Raw genomic sequence first — 14,494 nt, forward strand, 5'->3', positions numbered from 1 at the left:
CCCAACTCTAATTTTAACTGAAATTTCTTTAATTAATTCTACATTCCCTCCTTTTGGTCAAGATCTTTCCTCTAAGTGTTGCAGATCAAGTCAGGACCTCCGCATGTACTGATTTGTCCCTTGGTGCCAGAAGGGACCTTGCCTGATTGTCATGTCCCACATCAAAGAGAAAGTACACAAATCAGAAACCGCACGAAGCTGGAAAGTAGTAGGGAACACTCTCATGCATTTTTTGGTTAAAAGTCCGTTTAAAGTCAAGGTTGTAAGTGGTAGAAATAATCTCAAAGCGATGAGCTAGCGTAGCACCTTCTTACATTAGGCAAGTCATTTTTATAAAGGCCTGACAAGCAATAAATACAGAACTTAACAAGTATACAGAGCAAAATTTAAAACCACATAATAAACCCAGTTTGTAAGATGGTTCTATACCAGGAACCCAGACCCAAAGGTAGCCAGGTGAATAAACTAAGAGACAGTGGGTAGTCTGGTAGAAGTTGATGTGACCAGTGTGTTTGACCTATTTCAGAGGCTTTTATCCAAGTGAAGCAAGAGGTGTTTGTTATTGCACAGATCCCTCCTTGCTCAGCAGATAGGTAATCAAGGACTATGTGATTATCCAAAACCACTTTGGCCAGGAATTTAAGTGACCATTGCTGAGCTAAAACTCTGTCTACAGAATCAACTAACTTTCTAATGTCAGGAGAGGCTCCTGACCATTTGTTTATTTGCACTCCAAAGCTCTCCCTAGGGAGGCAAAACCAGAATTACGTACACCTCCCAGAAGTTCTCACTTAAGGCAGTTATAGAAATTGGACAGATCAATGAGAGGCTCTGTTCAGTTATGTAGGGAGAATAGGCCAGTGAACACAACAAAGACACCCTGACCTTGTATTCTCTAGCTACCAAGGCGATGGATTGCTCAAGCATAGAGGCCATTTCTCAAACTTCCATATATGAAAATAAAAGCAGCTGGTGTTCTTAAGGTGCCCACATAAGAGATTGTATCTGTGGATCTATTTGTTGGTACAGAGGCATTAGCATTACTTAACAAAGCCTTAGACATTATATTGTTACATCCTGAGGGGTCACCTGTGTGTATAGATATTCAACAAATTTATAAATAATCCAACTTGCATTTCTAACTCTGGAGAAACTTCCATAAAAATATTCAAAAGATCTTGTTTACCCATTCTAGGACTGGGTCCAGTTGAAGCAAGGAATAAATTTAGGTAATCACTGACTCTATAAAATGGACCCACAGAAGAATCTGGGTAGACAACAGCCTCTGGAACCCCAGTGAAATTACTTCTAGGAAGAACCAAAGGGTCATTGCATTCTTGGACAGACTGAGCCCAAGGGTCATTGCTATCTTGGATGGACCGAGGTTTTCAGTGGCAGATCCAGCAACTGGAGAGCTTTCCTTCTTTCACAAGGAATTAGGGAATATGGACCAAGGCATTGTCCTTCCACGGAGGAATGAGAAAATAATGGAAGAGACAGTACTGAAAGAAAAGTATACAGGCCTGGCATAGACATCTCGGGAAAGCTCCCAGCCTCAGATGTCTTCTGCATCAGATCCTAGTGAGCTTTATCTTCAGGTTGCCATACAATATGTAGGTCCAGTCTGGGGTTTGCTGCCTCCTTAGGTACAGCATGTGCAAATGCTAGGAGTCTACTCCCGGGCCTTTGGCGGCACAGGGGTTAGTTAATGAGAGCTGATAATTGCCCTTCAGGCTGGAGGGAGGCACCTTTTGGAGGTGCCTTTTCCAGTACACAAAATCTCCAGGTTGTAGCATGTGATGTCTGGAGTCTTTATCTTTTAGGTGCATAATGAAAAAGAGTGCTCTACCAGAACAAGGCTGTTTTTAGTAGAAGCAATTTAGGCCTTTACAGTGTAGATGTCTGTCTCCCTTTATCAGTTGTGGATCAAAAGATGCAGTAACGAGGTGCGTTGGGCATCCCATTACAAGAACAGCCTGCCATCGAACCTACACAAATACTTACGTTGTCATGAGAAAAAAGAACATTTAATAAGCGCTTTATCAGTTGTGGATCAAAAGATGCAGTAACGAGGTGCGTTGGGCATCCCATTACAAGAACAGCCTGCCATCGAACCTACACAAATACTTACGTTGTCATGAGAAAAAAGAACATTTAATAAGCGCTTTATCAGTTGTGGATCAAAAGATGCAGTAACGAGGTGCGTTGGGCATCCCATTACAAGAACAGCCTGCCATCGAACCTACACAAATACTTACGTTGTCATGAGAAAAAAGAACATTTAATAAGCGCTTTATCAGTTGTGGATCAAAAGATGCAGTAACGAGGTGCGTTGGGCATCCCATTACAAGAACAGCCTGCCATCGAACCTACACAAATACTTACATTGTCATGAGAAAAAAAGAACATTTAATAAGCGCTTCAGAACACTTTGAAAGATCAAGTAGGCAGAAAAAAATAACTGCTTCAACCTTTATTGTGAAGACATCATTTATCAAATTGCTATAAGTTATAGGTAGCTTAGAGGAGAGGACAAAAAGGGATCCTTTACATCTGAAACATAAAACACTAAGGCAATTAGTTTTCCATTGGAGTTTCAGAAATTCTTATCCAATTCAGTGTTATAATCTTAAACTTATCCAAAAAACCCTGTATTACAGAGTACCTATCAGAATCCTTTCCACGAAGGTTTTTGAAGATGAAAAGCATTTTGCAAAAACACCAGACTGAAGTAGTAACTTTCCATAAATGCAAAAAGACTTGAAGATGACCATTATTAAAGATCTGTTGAGATTTCATTATAATGAGATTGACAAGGGGATCTGCTTATTTCTGTGACATACATTTTAAAATATGGCCAGTAAAAGTGTATCAGGACAACTTAGAATTTTAGAGATTTCACGCAACTTTGGAACACATATATTGATATGTACCTATACAAATAAAAGTTAACAGCCCCTGGAGAAGAAAATGGCAACCCACTCCAGTATTCTTGACTGGAGAATCCCATGGACAGAAGAGCCTGATGGGCTACAGTCCATGGGGTCAAAAAAGAGTCAGACACAACTTAGCAACTAAACAACAACAACAGCCACCACCCTAGATTATGTGAACTTGAAAAGCATTTGGGGTTAGTTTCTGTAACATTTCTTTACTTCAATAGTGCTTGCTTGTTTTTAAGCCAACTAAATAGAACTCTTTACAAATAAATTTTAGCAATACCATCCAGAGATAAAGAATGCCACATATCAACAATACCTAGGTGTATATGAACGCACGCTCAGCTGTTTCAGTCGTGCCCAAATCTGCGAGTGTATGAACTGTATCAGAATCACATAACCTTATCAATGGATATAGCAGAAAAAGCATTTGACAAAATCCAACACCATTCATGACCAAAACCTCAGTAAATGAAGAATACAAGTGAATTTCCTCAACTTGGTTTTTTAAAAACATCTACAAAAACCTACAACTAATATACCTACAGCTAATATCACACCTAACAGGAAAAGTTTGAAGTTTTCCCATTAAGATCACAAACAAGGCAAAATGTCTTTCCTGGCTCACCTCTGCTTTTCAGCATCATACTGGAAGTCTTAGCTAATACAAAAAGGAAAGAAAAAATATATATGCAGATTGAAAAGGAAGAAGTAAACTTGTGTTAATTTGTAGACAACATGATTATGTATTAATAGAAAGTCCACCAGAATTTACAAAAATAAGCAAACAACTGGAACTAATGAAAGATACAGCAAAGTTGCAGAATACAAAGTTAATACACAAAAGTCTATTGTCTTCCTATATAAGCAGCAGTGAATAACTGAAATTTGAGATTAAAAGATGCTACCATTTACATTAGCACTAAATGAAATGGACCTAAGATATGTATAAGACTTGAGGGAAAACAACAAAACAGATGAAAGATATTAAAGAAGGAATAAGTAAATGGAGATGCACTTCCATGCTCAGGGATAGGGAGACTCAGTGTTTAAGATGTCAGTTGATTATTACATTCAACTTGAGTCACAGATTCATAAATTTAATTCATAAATTCAACACAATCCCAGTCAAAATCCCTTAAAGTTATTTTATGGATACTGACAAACTACTTCTCAAGTTTATATGAAGAAAAAAAAAAAAAGGCTCAGAACAGCCAACACAGTATGGAAGGAGAACAACAAAGTTGGAAGACTGACGTTACCCCTGCCAGGCTCCTCTGTCCTCCGCTGTCTCCTGGAGTTTATTCAAATTCATGTCCATTGAGTCAGTGATGCCATCCAACCCAACCATCTCATCCTCGATTGCCTCTTTCTCCTCTTTCGCTCAATCTTTCCCAGCATCAGAATCTTTTCCAGTGAGTCGTCTCTTCGTATCACATGGCCAAAGTATTGGAGCTTCAGCTTCAGCATCATTAAATGGTTACAGTTAATAGTTAATTAGCTATAACTGTTTAATTAGCGATAACTATTTAATTAGCAATTTCTTAATTTGTTTAATGAATCTCATTATTTATTTTTTAATAATCCTGCTTTGATTATTAAAATCTCAAGTTAACAACTTTAAATAGAAATATCTGAATTCAAGTGTGTAGTAACATTAATACGTTACTTTTAAAGGGTCTGTCTTCTTAATATAATCATATTAAAGAGGAAAGAAGTGAGAAAGGTATAGAAATAAAAAAAAAATGGAACAGGGAAGATTATACCGATTCTGTCACTAATTAATCACAGAATATTGGCCAAGGTACTTCACCTCTCCTTAATTTAGTTTCTTCATCTGTAAACAGGCCATGGGTCTAGATATAAAGGTCCATTCATCTGTTGCTGGACATTTAGGTTGCTTCAATGTCTTGCTATTGTAAATAGTGCTGCAGTGAATATTAGGTGCACGCATCTTTTAGGATTATGGTCTTCTCCGGATATATGCCCAGGAGTGGGATTGAAAGATCATATGGTAGCTCTTGGAGAAGGCAATGGCACACCACTCCAGTATTCTTGCCTGGGAAATCCCATGGACGGAGGAGCCTGGTAGGCTACAGTGCATGGGGTCTCAAAGAGTCGGACACGACTGAGCAACCTCACTTTTACTTTTCACTTTCATGCACTGGAGAAGGAAATGGCAACCCACTCCAGCATGCTTGCCTGGAGAATCCCAGGGAGGGGAGCCTGGTGGGTCGCTTTCTGTGAGGTTTCACAGAGTCGGACACGACTGACATGACTTAACAGCAGCAGCAGCAGCATGGTAGCTCTATTTTCATTTTTTAAAAACTTAATGTTGGGACTTGGCTGGTAGTTTAATGGTGAAGACTCCATACTCCCCATGCATGGGAACCCAAGTTCACTCCTTGGTCAGGGAACTAGATTCTGCATGCTGCAGCTAAAGAGTCCACAGGCTGCAACGAAGATTGAAGATGCTGCATGCCACAGCTAAGACCCTCACAGCTTAATGAAATATACAGATATTTTTTAAAAATTAAATGTTTATTGACAGATGAATGGATAAAGAAGATACACACATATATGTGTGTGCATGTGTTAAGCTGCTTCATTCGTGTCTGACTCTTTGTGACCCCATGGACTGTAGCCTGCCTGCCTCCTCTGTCCATGGGATTCTCCAGGCAAGAATACTGGAGTAGGTTGTCATGCCCTTCTCCGGGGAATCTTCCCCATGCAGGGATCAAACATGAGTTTCCTGCAGCTTCTGCATCGCAGGCAGATTCTTTACTGCTGAGCCACTGGGGAATCATATAGATTCAATAGAATACTACTCCACCATAAAAAAGAATAAAATTATACCATTTGCAGCAACATAGCTGGATCTATAGATGATCATACTAGATGAAATAAGCCCGACAGAGAAAGACAAACATCATATGATATCACTTACATGTGGAATATTAAAAAAAATGGTACAAATGAACTTATATACAAAATAAATAGGTCAATAGACATAGAAAACAAACTTAAGGTTACCAAAGGGGAAAGAGAAGGAAGGATAACTTAGAAGTGTGAGCTTAACATACAGATACTTCCATGTAGAAAATACATAATCAACAAAGACCTACTATATAGCACAGGGAACTCTACCCAATATTCTGTAATAGCCTATAAGGGAAAATAATCTAAAACAGAGTAGACATAGATATATATGTCTTGCTATGACTTGAAACTAACATCACATTGTATGTCAACTATACTTCAATTAGAACAAAGCATCAGCATCAGCTTTAGAATCTGTTCGTGCTTGCCTTTTTATAGCTTTCCCCCCTCATAGCTATCATTATGATTTAAATAATCATCTTCTTGTAATTGTTTCACAAAGTAGGGCCCAAATAAATATAAAATAAATATCAAGCATTAAAGTAAACAAAGTAAGTCAGTCGGTTTGGATAGAATCAGGACTCACATTTTAGTTATATTGATTACACATATTGTGATCCCTTATCAAACACTAACTTTCCCCCATACTTGCTAATTTAAAGACCTATAAAATGAAGATATAGGTACTATATTTACTTTAAAAATTTGCATGAAAATGAACCCATTCAGTTCAATCTCGTGTTGTTTCAAGGGTCAATTGTATTGGTAAAACAGTGTACATTTTCAGCTGTTAAAAATCTATATAAATAAAAATAATAAAGAGTTCTTTGGCCTTTTTATAGTTTTTTAATTTCAAAACTTTCTGGCTTTATTATTACACACCAAATTTTAGTAACTTCTTAAGTTTCCATTCTGGTGGGTAGCACACAGTGCTAGAGAATCCAGGAATCAGACAATGGCTGATCATCAAACAAAGAGGCTGTGGAGCAGGACCCTAGGCTGGGCAAGCAACTGTGCTAAGTTCTATTTCTACACAGGAGGCCTGAGAAGACTCAGCACAGTGTCTAATCCCAGTTGGGGTCAGGGCAGCACGTTAGTTCTGAAAGAGGGATAAAGTGGTATCCAGATGAGTAATGAGTCAAACATCATTATGGAGGCCATAACTGTGTCTCTTTGACTGGATCCCCTATACAAATGGATGACTGAGAATTTAGCCAGTCAGATAGGGCATCAAAACTTTAACTATGGACTTCCCGGGTGGTACAGTGGAGAAGAAACCACCTGCCAATGCAGGGGACATGAGTTCGATCCCTGGTTCAGGAATATTTCACATGCTGCAGGGCAACGAAGTCTGTGCTCCACAACTACTGAAGCTCGAGCGCTAGAGCCCGTGCTCCACAACAAGAGAAGCCGCTGCAATCAGAAGCCCACGTACCACAACAGAGTAGCCCCTCCTCCTTGCAACTAGAGAAAGCCCTCATGCAGCAACAAAGACCCAGCGCGACCAAAAATAAACAAATTTTTTAAAACGACTGTAACTGCTATTTGAATCAAGGTTTGCTTAAAAATGATTGGAACTGAGCATACAAATGTGGGGCACAGTGTACCAGACGGAGAACTGAAGTGAGGATAAATGCAAAATTTAAGTGTAGAAATAAGTGTTATCAGAAACTTGGCTCCTTATAATTCCCTAGCCTGTATTTGTCCTTACGTTGTTCGTTTCAAGAGGGTAGGGGCTATCTTACTTACTTTTGAATTTCTTGTAAGTACGTTCCCAATACATGTGTAGCAGGATAATTTCTTGAGGCATCAGTTTATGTTTCTCCCTATCATTTCCCCTTTCCCTTCCCCATTCACAGAAGAAACCTTCTGCTTCATTGCTTCATTTGGGCTTGGTAGGATGGCTTCATGACTTTTGATTGTCCAAGCTTACACTGAGATTGGAGTTTGAAGAAAAATAAAAAGATCATGCCCAAGACTGGAGGAGGAAGGGGGTTCTTAGCTGCATAGTGTACCAGGTCAGTTAAATACTAGATCAGAAGATCCCAGCCTCATCCGAGGTTTCCTGGCATGGAAGGAACTGTGCATGCTGAGACAATGCTTCAATCACAGCTAGCACAGAGGACTGATACAGGAAGGTGCCTCTAAAACTCCTAAGTCATGTAAGAGACTGCAAAACATTGACACGCCCCAAAGGAGGAAAGCTTGAAAAGACTAAGTTTATCTATTTGTTTCATACTTAAATTCCATTTCAAAAATATAATAGGTTCAAAAATAGTTCTAGGACAATTGAATGTTCACATGCAAAAGAATAAAGAAAAAAATTAGACAGTTTCATACTAATGTGCAAAAATTAACTAAAGATTAACGAAAGGTCTAAATGTCAAAGGTAAAACTTACTCTGTAAGATAAAACAGATAAATCTTCATGATCTTGGATTTGGCAATGGATTCTTAGATATGTCACCAAAATCACAAGCAACAAAAGAAAAAATAGATAAACTGGACTTGATTAAAAATGAATGTGTCTTAAGGGACATTACCAAGAAAGTGAAAAGACAACTTTAACAATGAGAGAAAATATTTGCAAATCAAATATCTGATAAAGATCTAGTATCCATAATATGTAAAGAACTCTTACAACTTAACAAAAAGACAATTTTTAAAGGACAGAGGACTTGAACAGACATTTCTTCAAAGAAGATACACAAATGGCTAACAAACACATGAAAAGATACTCACCATCATTAGTTCCTAGGAACATGCACATTATTACCACAATGAGTATTTGGACTCACTAGGAGAAGGCAATGGCAACCCACTCCAGTACTCTTGCCTGGAAAATCCAATGGACGGAGGGGCCTGGTGGGCTGCAATCCATGGGGTCTCTAGGAGTCAGACACGACTGAGCGACTTGACTTTATTTTTTCATTTTCATGCATTGGAGAAGGAAATGGCAACCCACTCCAGTGTTCTTGCCTAGAGAATCCCAGGGACGGGGGAGCCTGGTGGGCTGCCGTATATGGGGTCGCACAGAGTTGGACACGACTGAAGTGACTTAGCAGCAGCAGGTGCAGCAGGTTAAAAAAAAAAACAAAAAATTACAGGTGTTGGTGAAAATGTCGAGAAATTGGAAACTTCATTTACTGCTGGTGGAAACACAAAATGGTTCAGTTGCCGTGAAAACCAGTTTGGTGACTCCTCAAAAAATGTCAGCAGAATTACCATACATCCAGCAATTTACTCTGAGGTATACATCCAAGGAATTGAAAACAGGTACTTTAGCTAACACTGTGCATGCATGTTCATAACAGCATTATTCACAGTAGCCCAAAGGTAGAAACAATCCAAACTTCCATTAGTTGATAAATAAAATGTGGTCTGTCTATACAATGTAACATTATTCAGTCCTAAAAAGGAATGCTACAATGTGAATTAACCTGGAAAACAGTATGCTCTGCGGAAGAAGCCAGACACAAAATGTCACATATTATATGATTTTGCTTATATGAAATATCCAGGATAGATAAACCCATAGAGACAGAAGATTGGTGGTTGCCAGGAGCTGAGGGAGGGAAACAGTGGAAATGCTTAATGGGTATGGGGTTTTCTTTTCAGGTAATGAAAATGATGATGATCTAGACAGAGGTTGTAGTTGTATAACATTGTAAAGATACTAAAGGCCACTGAATTGTTGATTTAAAAATAGGTAATATTATCTTATATGAATTTCATCTCATTGAATTTTTTTCTGAAATGTATTAGATGATATATTCACATGGTTAAAACATAAAAGGTACAAATTTATTCAGTGCAAATCTTTCTTCCTACTTCTCAATTCCATTCTACCCTTCCTGCAACTGACCAATATGATCAACTTTATGAGTATCCTTTTAAAGATATTATATTTATCTATAAACACTTTTATGAATGGTAACATATTTTACAAATTATTCTACTCCTAACTTTTTCCCCCCTGGTTAACATTATATTTTAGTATCATTCCATCATAGTACATACAGAATTGCTTCATTCTTTTAGTGCATGTATAATATTCCATTATTAATAAGAATGACATTACAGGAATAATTACATTATAGAATTAAATAATATTCCCATTCCTTGCTCTTACAGAAAGATGCATCATATCTATGTGAGAGTAAATCTATGGAATCAGTTCTCTGAAATGAATTGCTAGGTCAGAAAGTATGTATATTTGGGACTATTTTAAAGCTTTTTGAGGTAGGAGATAGATGGGCCCTTGGACTGGACAGCTGGTGCTTGTCAAGTGCAGTAAAATTGAAGCTTTGGTCTCAACCAGACACTCCAAGGACAAAGCCAGCGGCAAAAGCTAAGCTCTGCTAAAGTAAAGAGATAAGGTGCCCACTTCTGATGTCAAGGTAAACTTCCCTGTCTGCACCTGCCCAGGAAGGCTTCTTGGAGGTCAAAAAGGGAAGAGGGTGCCACCCCTGTAATAAGTATGGACGTGCACCCATAGGCCTCTGCAGTGGGATCCATCTTAGCAAAGACTTGTGCACACATATTTGGGGGGAGAGGTGGTCCTAGGACCAGGTGTGAAAAAAGAAACAAGATAATTGGCCAAAGGTAAACAAAGACCTGAAAGAACTGTCCTATGTAAGTGATTTAGATTTCCTTTGTACCGCGCTCCTCATTCAGGATGCCCACACTCCTCTCTGGCTGTGCATTTCTGCCTTGCTTCTGACTTAAACTGATTTTCTACGTGCTCTCCCAGGTGTCAAACTGTGTCTCTAATAATAAACGTTGAACCTGTTTTTACAGTTTTTATCTCCTTGAAACAGCCTTGCTTTCAAACAGGAGAAAGAGCCAAGGACACTTTCCTTCTGGCCTATAGCCTCTTGTGGTCTGGTGGCTAGGATTTCTGATTTTCATACAGGGTACCCAGGTTCAATCCCTGGACAGGCAGCTAAGATCTCTCTTCAGGACCACTCATTGCTGTCTCTCTGAGATCTTTTTGACCAATTATCTTACAGTTTGCTCTAATTTGCCTGGCCCTCAGAAATATTCATTAAAAAATGACATAGTATGTTTTAAAAATTTGGGATCTTTGCCTATTTGGTGGGTGAAAATTGTATTTTAGTGTTGCTTTGTTTTGTGTCACATATCATGTGTGATAAAAGTTTTCAAATTTGAATTTTTTATTCTGTGAACTATTCATATTATTTACCCAGTTTTCTATTTAGCTGTGGCTTTTTTCTTACTGATTTGATGTACTTTTAGGAAAATGAACCTCTAGTGTAAGAAATAAAGTGCAGGTTTTCCCTACAGTTTTCTTTTTGCTTAGTTTATGGTTTTGTTTTGTTTTTTTATCAAGACGACATTATTTTTAGTAGCCAGTATCACTTATTTTCATCTACAGTTTCTGGATTTTAATACTTGTGGAGGTCTTCCTCATGTCAAGATTATAATTATTTCATGAGGAATTCTTTGTTTTCTTTCAATGATTTTAATAGTTTCTTTTAATTTCTTTTTTCTTTTTATTCATTCTTTGAGCAGTTTAGAAATTATTCTGTTTCTTTTGTTTGCAGTATGAGGTATGGTTCCAATTTTTTTATTGAGGTGATATGGGGTTACAGAAAAATAAGGGGCTTCCCTGGTGGCTCAGTGGTAAAGAATCTGCCTGCAATGTAAAAGACCAGGGTTCAATCCCTGGGTTGGGAAGATCTCCTGGAGAAGGGAATAACACCCACCCTGGTATTCTTGCCTGGAGAATCCCATGGACAGAGGAGCCTGGCAGGCTACAGTCTGTGGGGTCACAAAGCGTTAGACACGACTGAGCTACTAACACTTTCACTTTTTCCTGGTGGTCCAAGGGCTTCCTTAGTGGCTCAGACAGTAAAGAATCCCCCTGCAATTTGGGAGACCTGGGTTTTAAAACTTCACTTTAAAAGCAGGGGGTACGGGTTTGATCCTTGGTGGGGGAGCTAAGATCCCATATGCCTTGGGGCCAAAATACCAAAACATAAAACAGAGCAATATTATAACAAATTCAATAAAGACTTTAAAATTGGTCCACATCAAAAAAGAAAAAAAAAGAAAAATAAGACTTGGTTCCTTCCCTTGCTATTTCCATTAACATGAATAAGCATTATAAAGAAGCTGTCACAAAAGTCAGAACAGTGTGCATTAGGGACACCGGAGAGAGGACAAGAGAGTTCAGGAAAGGCTTCACAAAGAATATATCTCCAATACTTACCAATAATCTGAATTAATTAATCCTATACCCTTCTGGAACTCTCTTTTATCTTGACTTCTGTGAGTATCATGCCTCTGTGTTCCTATACTACCATATAAATTATTCTCACTGCCCCAGCTCTTTTTCCTTCCTTTATCCCTGAATGTAGGTGTTTCATAAGATTATGCTTCACTTCTCAACTGCCCTTTTTCTTTTTAATTCTTATTCCATTTCAAGAATTCATCTGTTTGTAAACAGAAGACTTCTAAATCCATGTCTGTGTGTGTGCTTAGTCGCTCAGTTGTGTCCAGTTCTTTGCGACCTTGTGGACCATATTCCACCAGGGGTTCTCCAGGCAAGAATACTGGAGTAGGTTGCCATGCCCTCCTCCAGGGGATCTTCCTGACCCAGGAATCGAACCCATGTCTCCTTACGTCTCCTGCATTTGCATGCAGGTTCTTTACCACTAGCTCTACCGTATATCTTTTCTAAATGTATACTTGAAACTCTTACTGTATTTGGATTTTATAATTATTTTATTTTTTGCTTAATATCTGTTCAGGGTGAGGACTATTCTGTTTTTCTCACCATTGGCCTCAGTTCTTGACCCATGGTCAGTCATTAATAAAAATTTTCAAATGAGAAAATGTTTAGTACTAATCTTTTCTCCTATGAACTAGATCTTAATTTTGTAATCACTGGCTGGGCATTTTCCACAGGGTATTCCTGTTAACACTAGAAAATATTTGCTCAATTTAACAAACATTTGCTATGTGTATGCTATGTGTCAACAGTATACAGGGCTTAGGAATGTACCTACTCTACAGAAAACAAAAAGCACAACTGTGTATGTAGGGGGTGCTTCCCAGGTGGCACTAGTGGTAAAGAACCCATCTGCCAATTCAGGAGACATAAGAGATGTAGGTTCGATCCCCGGGTCGGGAAGATTCCCTGGAACAGGACATGGCGACCCACTGCAGTATTCTTGCCTGGAGAATCCCATGGACAGAGGAGTTTGGCAGGTTATGGTCCACGGGGTCATGGAGTCTGACACAACTGAGTATGCACACATGTGTGTATGCTTGTAATCAGTATGACCTGCTTCATCAGTTTGCGGTAATACTCACATATCACTTCACATCATTTATTTTTTCAGTTAATTGACCAGTTTAGGTCCTTATTAGGAAACCCAGTACCTGATCTTTGAGACTGCCTTTCTCAGCCAATTCACTTCACGTGCTAATTCAGCTCACAGAAGTTAGTTCTCTGTCTCCACACAAGACAGGAAACTGTTGCCAAAAATCTGTGGCTACTAGCTGGTGTTGCCATTGCGAGTTGGCTTTCCTCACCATCCTTGCTCCCCTGTCATGACATCCTGGGTGCACAGCTTGTAGAGCAGCTGAAGCATGGATCCCCAAGGTGTTTCTATGTTTGGATACTGTTCCCAAAGAATGTGGGTATTCCTAGATGACTGGATTTATTTATATTATATATATATATATTTAAATTCAGATGGCTTTCATGGCTTAGCTGGCCTTCCCAGGTGGCTCAGCGGTAGAGAATCTGCCTCCAATGCAGGAGATGCAGGTTCAATCCCTGAGTCAGGAAGATCCCCTGGAGTAGGAAATGGAAAATTCTTGCTTGGAAAAACTCCATGGACAGAGGAGCCTGGCAGGCTGGAGTCCATGGGACTGCAAAGAGTCAGACACAATGGAGCACATGGGCCATGCGTGGCTTTGCCAAGGACTGTGCTGGAAACAGCTCTTGCGCCCATGAGACTCTGTTGTTGAACTGGTTCACCAGCCCAGGCTTCCTATTTCACCTGGGAGTTTCTCTTTAGGATCCTGAGCTGTGAGATAGGATTATCTCAGTCTATCTAAATCTATCAAAAGATTGTAATAATGTTGAACCTGGAAAGCAAAGAGGTTGACATCTCAATCTTTCTTCCCAAGAGGCAATCCCAGGGAAACTTTCCCATTACCAACTTGGGCTAACTAGGATTATTTGGAGGAATGGTCTTGTCCAGATGTCCTGTTACATACTTTCCCCAATCCAATGTGTATAAAACACTCCTATAAATGTGTCAGTAAGAAGGGCCTTTCAAGTGTTTCTTTTCTAAGCAAAGATGAACTGTTCCTGGTGACTTGAAGTTTACTTTGTCAGAGAAATGACTAGCAGTTTGTCTCAAAAGAAAGTTTTAAGATCTGCCTCCTTGATAACCTACTATCAGTTCAGTTCAGTTTAGTCGCTCAGTTGTGTCCATCTCTTTCCAACCGCATGGACTGCAGCAGCACGCCAGGCCTCCCTGTCCATTGCCAACTCCCGGAATTTACTCAAACTCATGTCCATTGAGTTGGTGATGCCATCTAACCATCTCATCCTCTGTCATCCTCTTCTCCTCCTGCCCTCAATCTTTCCCAGCATCAGGGGCTTTTCAAATGAGTCAGCTCTTCACATCAGGT

This window comes from Bison bison, unplaced genomic scaffold, assembly GCF_000754665.1.
Source record: "Bison bison bison isolate TAMUID 2011002044 unplaced genomic scaffold, Bison_UMD1.0 scf7180017864466, whole genome shotgun sequence".
NCBI lineage: Eukaryota > Metazoa > Chordata > Mammalia > Artiodactyla > Bovidae > Bison > Bison bison.